The sequence below is a fragment of the Heliangelus exortis genome, chromosome 17, assembly GCF_036169615.1.
Source record: "Heliangelus exortis chromosome 17, bHelExo1.hap1, whole genome shotgun sequence".
Taxonomy (NCBI): Eukaryota; Metazoa; Chordata; class Aves; order Apodiformes; family Trochilidae; genus Heliangelus; species Heliangelus exortis.
In genome coordinates this window covers 7251744-7264092 of record NC_092438.1, presented here as the reverse complement: position 1 = coordinate 7264092, position 12349 = coordinate 7251744, and positions in this window count along the sequence as shown.

Below are 12349 nucleotides of genomic sequence, written 5' to 3'. Positions count from 1 at the left end.
CCCCTTTGGCCTCATCAAGGCAAATGGGAGCTGACCTCTGCTGGGCAGGTTTTGGTCTAAAGCAGTTTGCCAGCAAGCAGGTTGCCACAAATGAATCAGCTGTGAAAGGGCATTCAGAAATGAATTTTGGCTTTTGTTAGACATTATTTGTGTGGCTGTGGGTGCAGTCAGCTGGTTTGCTGCCTAATAGCCAGCAGAGGATTAGAGGTAATTAAAATAAAATAAAATAAAATCCTTTGGAAAATGACCCGTATGGGGAATAAGTATCAATTTTCCATAAAGAGGAATTAATTAGGAGACCATGATAAACCCCCTCTCTTGCCCACTCCTCATTCTGGGACCTGCTGTTCTTTGGGTGCCTCCCAAAGGCATTTCAGCAGCTCAGTGGGTCCCTGCCTCTCTGTGTGCTTGGTCCCCTCGTGCTGCCCCAACACAGTGGCAGCAGCCAGCAGACTTGAAATGGTTGCAGCCTGAAACACAACCCTTGCATCAGAGCCCCTGTGTTGCAAAGGGGATGCCACATTGCTCAATGTCCTTAGCGACCACCAACTTTGAGAAAGTTGTAGCAATAATCAGTGTTTGGGGGCCTGGGCTGGCAGCTGGACTGAGCCCTGATTTACCCTCCTCATTTGTGGGGACAGGTCTGCCTGTGTTTTTTGTTCTAAATTTCCATTTTTCTCAAGCAGCATCAGCCACATTTGGATTACCAGGACACAGAATGACTTTGTAGCTCTAAGGACAGAGCTCTGACCCAGGGCCCAGCATTTCTGCTTTCATTTGATTTTATCCAGGAGTGATGCTGTAGGAAGTTAGTATAAAATGAAGTCATGTCACTGGTTCACTGAATTTCCCAGTAAGACCTTCAGGCAGGCTTTGTTTATTCCTCATGGAGGTGCTCACACACACAAGACCATTAGGTTTCAAGATGATAACACTGAAATGACCTTCCCAAGGCATCTGTAGATAGCCCATCTTTTTGTTCTCCCTTCTCCCACCCCTTGCCATTCCTTAAGCCTCCAGAGAAACCATCCCGCGAAAGACTGCACAGAAAACAAGCAAGGAGCTGTAGAGATGGCTCTCACCTGCTGTGAGGTGCACTAAAGCCAGAGGCTGAAAAGACTTTTTTGGTTCTTCTAGGAGGAGAGTCTCATGTGAGGTCTCAAAATAGGACTTCAGGGAGCCAGAGCTAAATTTCACCCCAGTCTCACCCTGCTAGACAAGGAAAAGCTTGAGATTTTAAATGTAAGAGCTGAGGTTAGCTCAGGAATCTGTGCCAGAAGAGGCTGAAATCCCTGCTGGACATTTTAGAGAGCTGAGGGCAATGGTTGCAGGGCAGGGTAGGTGCCCATTTCTGTTGAGTTTCAGCTGGAACCAAACTGCTAATGTGCCCTTGAGAACCCCAGCCTGCAACCCCTCCTGCTGCAGTTCCAGCAGCACAAAGACAATGTGGTAACGTCTGGTACGTTACAGAATCTCTTTATCTGGAGGAAAAAAAAAAATATAAAAAAAAAAAGTCCTGTCAGACTAATCAGGGAATTAGCTGTATTACAGAAGTGCTCCTCACAAATGCTAAAATGCAGACATGACTCAGATTAATTTTCAGATCAGGAAATTTATCTTTCTGGTGTGTAGTGCTAGCCTGTGAGAGAGGTTTCTGGCATTAATACAGATTTGCTTGGTTGCAGCTGGCAGAGAAAAAGAGGGTTTCTTTTTTTTTTTAAAAAAAAATTATTATTATTTCAAAACCTACTGGAAAGGATTTAGCAGCCTTTTGGAAACATTACATTTTCTTTATTTTGAGGAGATTTTTGACCTTTCTTAAAGACTTTAATTGTCCAGGATTGTCACATCTGATTCCTTTAAATACCCATAAGAGGAAAATCTCACAAAGCAAATGAAAGGTTAGTGAACTTTGCTTTATTTTGCTCACAATAAGAACGTTCAAACGATTGGAAAATAATTTCCTTCTAATTTGAATGATAGAAGTTAAAGATAGGAATGACCTATTAGATCACTGTGGGCATTTCCTTGACAATGCAATGTTCTGTTTCATTAATCGGAAGAAAGGAACACGAATTTCAGAGGCTGAGCAGCTCCAAGGGCCAATAGTTGGTGTATGGAGACCCTCATGGCAGGGAAGACCTGAGCCAACTCAGCAGGGACCGGATGCCTTTGCCACCCAGCTTCTGTTTGGTGGCCTTATGAAATGAATGAGCTGCGTCCCCCTGATGTAAAGTGACCGGGAGATGAATAGCACAAAAAGCACGACTATGACTGCTCCATTTATTGGACTTTTTGGCAGCATGGCTGAATAGCAAATGGATGTGGAAAACTGCTCAGAAACTCCCAAACAGGGACCCAGCTCTGTGGAAGAACCTGCACTTCCTTCGCCCTTTGACATTTTATTATTAACTACTAATTTTGAAATACATAGTCCATTAGGAGAGCACAAAGAGAGCTTAGCACAACAATCATCTTGGTTAGAAACAGCCATCTATGCTCCAGTGCTCACAGGCAAAATTTGTTTTCCACAGTGTTTCCTGGGCATGGCTTAACTGAAGGAGAACTTTTTAGTATTTTTTTTTCTTTTTTTTGTCCCGCGTCAACCAGTATTACACAGGTAGAATATGTTTCAGATGGTAGGAAAAGACTTGTTCTTGTCTTTTTTCAAAGTAATAATGGAAAGTTTCTTAGCATATCTCAAAACTGGAACAAAATTGTTGCTCTGCAGAGTGCAGCTCCTCCCTGCTGGCTTTTCAGCAGCTCCCTGGGGCAGTCTCAGTCCCTTTGAGGATTTTCCATGGCCCATCTCCCCTGCAGTCCAAAGGTGCTTAAACACTATCGGAGGGTTTTGCTTTCTCTACATCTCCAGAGAGTGACAGACACAATTACTGCTGTTACAGTTAAAATTTATACTGAGCCTTCCTGGCACTTTATTGACCTTGGCTGAGGCTGGCCCAGTGCTGCTGGGCTGCAGGGGTGATGTATAAGGCCTTATATGATACATAATTCTTTCAGACCAGTGCACTCCAGCAGCAATTATGGCACCTTCTCAGTGAGCTGTCTGACTTATAGATGTTCAAACACCATTAATATTAATCTTCATAAACCTGAGCCGTACCCTATAAACACCAGCAGAGACCTATTTCTTCTCACAGATCCAGAATAAAATCCTCCTCTCTTTTGGGAGGTGGGAGAAGAGTCAGGTACTGTCCCAAGTGTGCCAAGGGTAGGGAGAATATAATGGGAGCCAAACTGTCATAAGGTGCTGGTTACAGCCAAATGCAAGAGTTACAGAAGTATCTGCTTCCTTATCAGAAACTTGAGTGTGATATCCAGAGTTTGGATATGTAATACAGCTGTAGAGGACCACATCTGAAATGATCTAAAGAGACTGAGGTTTTTTGGACATTGTTCTGTCATCACAGGGAATGTCCTGTTTGGTTAAATCTATTCCTGTGGGCCATGATGCATCTGCAAGCACCAAGGAGTGACATGGGGCTTTTTTTTAAAAGAGGTCTTTCTTTTCTCTTAGGAGTTCCCCACGCTGTACAAGATACAGCAGCTTGAAATGCAACCCCATGGGAACTGCAAGGCTATGAGAATTGAGAAACACAGGGCTGGGAAGTCCATCCTCCTGCTGCCTCAGGGATCATCCCCAGTATTCCCCCACTGATTCTGGAAATGGGTTCCTCTCTGTCCCCTCTCCCTCTCTTTCTTGAGTATGGCACCAAGGAAATACACAAAGACACTGTGACAGGGACATCAGCTGAGCTCCTCTGAAACTGTTTGTCTTGTGGAGTGCCAGCCCGGATTTGTCCTGAGGCTGGGATGGCATCTCCACCTCTTATTTGGTGCATCTGACAGCCTTTGCTGGTAGTCTCTAATACTGTGTGGCAAACCCAGCACAGATGAAGATTTATATCCTTGTGTATAGCTCATCCTTAAAAGACTCAGATGGAAGTAACAAGCATAATGACAGAAAAAATCTTTTAGCTTCTGCATGCCCATTTACATGCCTGAACAGAAGTGCCCAGTGACTTTGAGATGCCTTCAGAAACTTTGGCCAAACCATTTCTTAAAAGGCCTTTAAAGAATCCAGTTTGACTTGGAGTTTTCCCAGCATGGTTTTAGCTGCAGAGCATTTAATTCCCTTGATTTAAGTAGAGTTTGTTTAATCCTCCTGTATTTGTGGAATTTTGCACAGCCTGGAGAAACCCCTCTATTTCCTAGGCTTTGAGAACACTGTTCTCTAATAAATTTCTGCTGTATTTATCTCATAATTTGTATTTTCTCCCTGTTATTCTTTGCCCTGACACAAGTTGCTATTGAGTGGCTCAGCCCTTTGAGCTCTCTTGCTTTCCCTCTGTTTCCCAGTGTTTCTTTGGAAATGATTCACAAGAACACACATTTCACCTTGGCATTTCACAGCCCCTTCCCCTCGTATCTTGCATTCAGGAGCTTTCAGAAATGTCCTGCAGTAGCCTTGCCTGGCTGCTGGGTGTCTAAGCCTTTTAATAGTCCTGCTAAGTTTAATTTTACTTGATTTTGCTGCTTCATTTTTATATGCATGCCAGACAGCTCATCCCCTCAAGAATGTCCTAAAGGCATCCTCTGCCATAATAAATAACACAAGTGATAGTTAAAGTATACAGATATAAATAACGTTTGCTCTAGTGTGTGAGTTTGCCTTTCAGATATGAAAATGTGACTGAAGTTCTGCACCTCGGCATTCAAATCCTTGCTGTACAGTGAAATGAACTGGAATGTGCTACAGTGATTTTCTTTGATAATGTCTGGCTTATAATTTACTTTTGGCTGAAGTAATCAGTGAGGGAAATCCATTTGAATGGCTTTGTAAGAAAGCTTTATTTTTCTGGTGCTGCAGGCTGCAAGTTTCACACTCTGAGACTAAATCCCTTTCGTATCGTCCAGTTCCTGGGGAGAGACATTTATTTAAAAGTAGCTGAAATGAAGCACTGAAACAAACTGTAAGTGATTTTTGGCATTAGGAGTGCAGTGACTGTAAAGCAGTGGCTCAGCTCCACATTTTAATAGGCTTTAACGTATCAATTATAGTGCTGAGCAGTAATTAGGGCTATGCAGCAAAATGCAGAGTGACCTCTAAACCATTCCAAAGTTATGGGAGCTGGTGGGAAGGGGTATTTGGGAGCAGGCTGAATTCTGGTAATCATACCACAGGGTATATAAAAAAAAATGTGGTTATTAAAATTTTGTTTCAGCATTGCGGGCCAGCCTTGTCTCCACTCTGAAGGTAAATTCTCCCTGCAGCACCAAGCTAAGTAAATGGGCTGAGCAGTGGACAACTCTTCTGGGACCACAAGGCTCGTCCTGCACAGCCCCTGCTTGCTCCATTAAATGAAATGCATCTAAAAGCCCTGCATGGCTTGACCGTGCTCAGCTGCTTGGGAAGCCTCTAGGGAGGTGAAAGCTGAGAGCTGGGGAATGCTGCTTCTCATTTCAGCATGGCCTAAAGACACCCCTAAAATTCCACGGAGAAAGGGATGCCTGGCCTCCAGATCCACTCCATCCCCCCTGCACTCAGCTGGATAAACTGCACTGGTTCTGCCTCAGAAAGGGCACATCAAAATTGTGGAGGACAGGGGCACTGCAGCTCCCTAATAATAATAATGTTTAAAGCATCGCAAACCTCAAAATTAAAAGTTTTCTTCCCTTGCTGGTTTTTCTGCTCAAATTGCCCTGAAGACAGAGTAAAATGTCCAGTGGTACCATGGATGTCTGGTCATAGGGATGGCAACCACACAGGGCTCAGGGGGTCAGCCCTGTAATCTTAAAGCAGCCAAGCCCCAAACCTCTTGTTTTCAGGGTGCAGTCAGAACCACACAACACTTCTCCAACATTTATAGCCATTGATCTATTGTAAACTAAAGAAATATTTATTTTAAAGTGTAAACTGAGCAGGGTGAAATTTTTGCCTAGGATATTCCTCTTGGTGTTACTATTTTGAACTGCCTAAGTTCATTGGTATAAATAGGGCACAGTTGTCATCACATTTAACTAAAAAAAGCCCTCCTCAGTTGACAGCATAGGTATCATAGAGTCACACAACCCCCTACTAAATAATTTTCATTGGAGCTGAATGCAAGCCTCTGAATGATAATTCTGCTTTCCTGGCCTTGGCTGCATATCATTTAGGAGCAAGGGAAGGATCTCAGAAACAAAGATTTGTAGGCTTGACACAGAGCACCAGTGAATCATAGACTCAAAAACTTCATCCACCATAGCTGAAAACAAAAATCACATACAAGCCAAAAATGTAAAGAGGGCCCCCTGGATGTGACATGGCTTGGCTTGCTTCCAGGAGGCTTCAGCAATCTTCTAGCATGGTTGGCAACACGCCAACAAGTGTCCTTCATGAGGGTGGATGGAATGAAACATGTACAAGAAGTAATTTCTTTGTCTAAGATCCCACAGAGAGAAATGGCTGTACTACCCTCATGAAGAGTGAGATAAAAGTTTATCCCATTTTAGGATTCAATCTTGTCTGCCCAGCAAAGTACTTATATGGGCTTCTCCATCACTGTTCTGCCTGAGCTTCTCATAGTCTTTATTGCATTTATTTTTTGTGGGTAGGAAGGGCTGATTGATATTTGTGCTTCAGATGGTGAAGACACGAATGGGAATGCAGCATTACACCCCACAATGAGGGAAAGGACATGACATTAGTATTCCCAGTCTCAGGAGCAGACCAAGTCAGGAGAAGTTTTACTGGAGTGTATATGAATATGTAAAACTAAAGGAGAGTTGGTCTGTGTGAGGGTAGGGAGAACTGCCAAGACTCAACTGGGTAAGTAACATGTAGTAAATGCTTAGAGTCACCTTGCCAGACAAATATTTGTCTTTCACTTTGAATGAAGACCGAATCATGTTCTAACTAGTAGGACCAAGAAATTCCACACATTTTAGTAAGTTGAGTGTCCTACAGAAACTCCCATGCTAAGTGGATGAGGGCAGACTTTGGGAGTTTGCTGGACAGACAGAAGGAAAGAAAAACAATTCAAGAGGGTATTCCAGTGTAGGAAAAAACCTGGAGGGAATACTGGAAGCTGGGAACAGGGTGGAAAAAAGCTTTGTAAATGAGTGAGGCTTAATACACCGCTGCACTGGGTGGAAAGATTTCATATTTAGCCATGGTAAGAGGGGTGGAATCCAGGAGCTGAAGAGGTCAGAGCCTCTGAGGAAGCAGAGGAGAGGAGCTGTGTCTCCTCCCTAAATCAGAGGAGCTCTGAAAAATATGTTATGGGAAGAATGAATATCTGGAGTAAAGATCACAGTTCCAGGACACTTCCAGCCATTTTTAACAGCCATGTAAACTTCTTTTTCTTGTTCAATGAAACAAATGCAGAAGACCAGGGTAAACAAAGGGCAGCAGTAGAATCGTTCTTTTTGTGACAGATGTGACACTGATGTCATTATTTAAGGACTACATTTAAGGGCAGTAGTCATTGGTCTGTCTGCTGCAATAGCTTTTTAGGACCAATTTTTGGAAAGAACTTATTTCATCGGTTGTTACTAAGTTGTTACTAGGTGAGTAGCTCTGGTTGGACTTCAGTACAACTAACTCAGATGTAAGGAAAGTATGAAAAACAAAGGAGGGAGGCTGAGGCCAGCCAGCTACTTGACCACTGGGTTAAGCAAGAGCAGAATTCAGACACTGGTTGTAACCCCTGTTCAGTACAGACTTCTACAGTATTTTGTTGCTTTAAAATGAGCCAGAACTGACACCTTCAGGATTTCCCTTGGGAAACCTGGGTTCCAGAGCTCTCTGTGTTCAGTAGGAATCTTTCCATTGGCTTTGATGGCCTTTGGACTAGACCCTGTATTTCCATGGCATTTCTGGGACGTGTGTCTGAAATTCACTTGCTTTCCTTGAGCTTTCTCATGCATCATTCTGGCTGATACATTTATTGCCAAAAATATAGTGTGGTGCAGAGTTCAGAATTTCTCCAGTTTTCAGTCAGTAGGAAACTGTCTAATAATCTGCCTAGTTTGCCTTTCCAGTCTCATCCTCTTACACATCTCTATATCCCCTTGGGCCCCCGATTCCTCTCCTTTCTAGCACCTGCACAATCATGTTTTGTTACCTTGTATCATGTATGTAAACACGGAAAAAAATTAATTACAATGAACAAATATATCAAATTGTTTCACAATATACAGTCTAGGTATTTCTATTCCCTTCAAAGGCATATCTGAACCACCCAAATAAAGCACTGCTTAGCAGCTATTCATTAAGTGATGTTTATACAACGCTTTGAACATGTCAAATGGTGAGAGTTTCCAAGAGTATCAGGAACATTGTTATCACTGTTATACAAAAATCAGGAATGTACCAAGCTTCTGTGAATCCCTCCCAATTACTGAAGACTTTGTGATTTGAAGAGAATCATCCATGACAAACTAACAGATAGCCTTTCTTCCAACTGGCTTGGCCTTTTGTCTCCAGCGAATGGTATCAAGTGTAGATTTTTTTGACCATCTTGTTTATTTAAGCCACATTTGTCAAAGCCTACCGCAGAATGGTTATTCTAGCTTGAAGAAATCCTTCCGGGTCAGAAAGTCCTTTGGATGGCTCAGATCCAACTGCTCTCCCTTCCCATTCCTCCCTTTTAAGTCCTGAAAGTCTGTCAAAGTCTGGGCTGAATTCCTGAAACCAGTTGGAGTGTAGCTTTCCCTTTGTTCCCCACTGCCAACTGCAGAAAGCTACGTTCACCCGGTTTTGTACTCACCAGCTTTAAAACCCCCAAGTCCCATTGCTGCCTTTGAAAAGCCAGATGCAAAGCAAAGCTTTAAACCTAGGAATGACTTCACGGAGCTTTTCACTCGTGGTGTTGGATGGACTGCTGTGCTGTCTCTGATTTCAAGGAAGAATGCCCTAAGCAGCCTATCTGTTTCTTAAGACTATCAGAGGTAAGGCTAAAACTTGCAAAATAACATCTGGAAAGCCCAGATCATTCTCTAGTATAGAAACACTACTTTCATTCTTGAGGTCTGAAGGCTATAAATACAGTTCTACCAGTGTAATTAATACAGATTAAAGGCATGGCTTCTGTTTTTAAGGTATATAAGTTTCTCATAGAACATGGTTTGAATGGAGAATTGCTTCGAGTGCTGTAGGGCTATTAAGCTTTTTTGCACTTGAAGGTACTAGACTTTTGGTTAATTTTTGTCCTCTTACTATTCATCAGTGAATTAAATTACAGTTCTGCTTACGGATAGAAGTACAATCCAATTCATTAATCACATTGAGCTTTTTAAACCTGCACTAGTCTGTTACGACTTGTTCTTCATAAGGCTGGAAAATATTTCTTTCATCAAAATGGCTTAATGCCTATAAACATGTTCTAATTATATTTTCTTGGAATTAATCAAGTTCATTATGTTAAGTTTGGGATCTACATCTGAAGTGAATCTGAATCGTGAGTGTCTGCCACATTCCCTTCAGATATTTCTGATAAAAATAATGGTGTGGGATTTTAAGAAGTACCCACTTCTGGCTGAATCCTGTTCCTCTAAAGTCAGTTGGAGTTTTACCCTTCCTTCAGTGCTATAGATTTCAGCCAAATCTGAGAATTCTCAAAAGCTTATAGATTTGGCAAATTTTTCAAACAACCTAAGAGGCAAAGTCTAAGTAAGGTGTCATTTTATTTAGTGTAAGCAGTAGCTATCTTATTTTTTTTTAATTTGGTTTTATTTTTTCTTTTTTCCTAAAATAGAGGCTTAGTGAACATTTGGGAAGAAAGGCCATTAAATCCAGTGCAACCTGCTATCAGAATTTTGGGGGTATTTGCATGAGAAAATCCTTCAGAAAGCTACAGAATCCCTTCCAGACTCCAAAAAATAATGCCCTCATCTAAAGAAGCCCCATTTCAGTTTTATTCACAGGGACCAAATCTTGAGGTCCTTAACACAGTTTGGTCAGGTCAAAGAAAGCTTTTTCTTGAATAATGGCCCCAGGCTGTGGCCCATCACCAAGTCCTGATCTTTCCCTTGAAGACAAAGAGAGTTATAGTTTCAGCACTGTTTAATGTTAAGGGTAGTCCAAAAAGAAATGGTTGAAAATTAAGGAAGAAACTCTTTACACACCAATACATCATCAGTGTTATCAAATTCTATATTTTAGAAAGCTCAGCTTTATGATATGGTCAGGCAAGGTCCAGAAATACACTATCCACCAATTCTAATTTTTCTTGCCCTTGTTTTTTGTTCTTTGGTTTTTGTTTTTAATGTTGTGGAGTCAGCAGTGGAAGTGATGCAAGGGGGTGCAATTCTGGGAAGTCAGGGAGCCAAAACATATTTATTTCCCAGAGGCAATTGGTCCTGTCAGTATTTATGAATCCTACTGATTGCATTCCAGCAACCCTGAAGGCCCCTAGCTGATATCAGTCCTGCCACTGCAGACAGGTTCTCAGGGTGGGTTTCCTCTCACTTCACTCTCTCAGAATTGGCTGGCTGGATGCAGGTAGGTGTCTAGACTCCCCTTATAACCTGAGGAGAGAAATACCTGCCTCCAGAAGCCAATTCACCATATCCAACCCATAACTGAGGTGTGACAAATCACCCTCTGGCAGTTCTTACCTCTCTCCAGTGACAACAGGGGAAGCCCGGCTGGGCAGACACCTCTGTGCTAGGCAGCTGCTGTTGGATGAGATGGATCCCACCCAGGCTGCTCACATATCACTAATTGCAGTGACAAAAGATCTGGCAGATACAGGTTCATTGCAAATAGCCAGCTCAGGCACTGCAGGGTGGGCAACGTGCTGTGAGGTTTGGGGAGTTGTCCTGACTTGAGCTGTTGTTGTTGTTGGAGACCACACAGGGAATGTCCAACCAACCTAATCGAAAGTCACCTCCCTGTGTGCTGTGTTGCTAACCTGGCTGCTGGGGCTCACCTTCAGAGACCATTCCTCACTCCCACTGTGCATGGGGACAGCCAGGGGGGGACAGAAGGAGCAAAAAGTCTGAAGGTGACAGTGACTGCAGCATCCAAATGCTTCAACTGTGGCCATTAGGACACTCTTTGCCTGGACTGCAAGACAGAAGAGCTGCTGCAGTGGTCAAATGTGAGCCAAACTCAAGGGCTCCCAGAATGATGACTCTCATCTTGATCTTTCCAACACAAAGCTTCTAAATAGCTTGGCTGCAAATTACTTATACAGCTGATGCATAATTAAAAAGCCATTTTCATTCATTTCACAGGCAGTGTACAGATTCCTCAAGTGTCCATTGAGTTGCAGACTATCACTGATAGCCCATTAGATTCAGCCCTGGGCTTTACTGTTGTTCCTGCCTTTTTGTTAAGCACATGCATTTCCAGAACTGGCTGTCAATAATTACAAGGAATTGAGTCTTGGCTCTTTTGTTCTGGGACCTGCCCTGATGCTGGAAAAAAAACCTAACAGAAACATACTACTGCAGAGTGTTCAACATTGTGACACTGCCTGGCTCCTTCTGACAAGTTAAATTCTAATTTTTATTGAAGGTAGCAGTAAATTGTGAAACTGGTCTCTGCACTTCACTTATGCAAGAAATTAGGAAGAAAGCCGCCAGCAATCGCTGTTTCAACATTATAAACTTTACTTTACAACATGCTGCTGAACCAGAGGAAACCCTTTGATTGTTAGAAATCCATGTGGACTGCTGATCACTGAGGGAAAGACATATTTTTTTCTTCCACAAAGAGACAAATCCTCATTTCTTTACAGGGAGCTGAAGCAGTAATTACCAGAGTTATTGCAATGCGGGAGTGGAGTGAGCCCAGGCTTACTCCAAGATTTTAATCCATCAATGGCAGTATCTCCTGCAGAAGGAATTAAATTGGAACCATCAAAACCCAGGAATTTGCTTGGTAAAACTACCCCAAAGTCCTTTGCAATCAGTGACCCTGGGCTGACCTGTGTGCTGATGTGTGCATCTGCAGCTCCAGCACCTGATTTCTGTGGGGGTGCTCAGCAAATCCCAGGAATACTTATCCAAAGTGTGCCAGTCTCATGCCTAAACTGTTCATTCCCCCTTGTCTGTTTTACTGTGTATTCTGATAATTTACAATGAATATTCATATCCCATCTGGCAGGCCTCCAAATATAATGACATGAGCCTAGAAAATGGAGGCAATGAATTGAGGGTGAGAAACATAGGATTCCTTTTATTCAGCTTCTGGGTTGTGAGAAAGATTGTTCAGGTTTTTCTTCGCAGGCACGGGGAGTTAAAAACTTACATTTTCTTCTATTTTAAGGAAAAACTCTGGTCCTCATGCAATCACTTGTCTCCAGGGAGACCATTTGAGAAAAACAAAATTCCGAGAGAT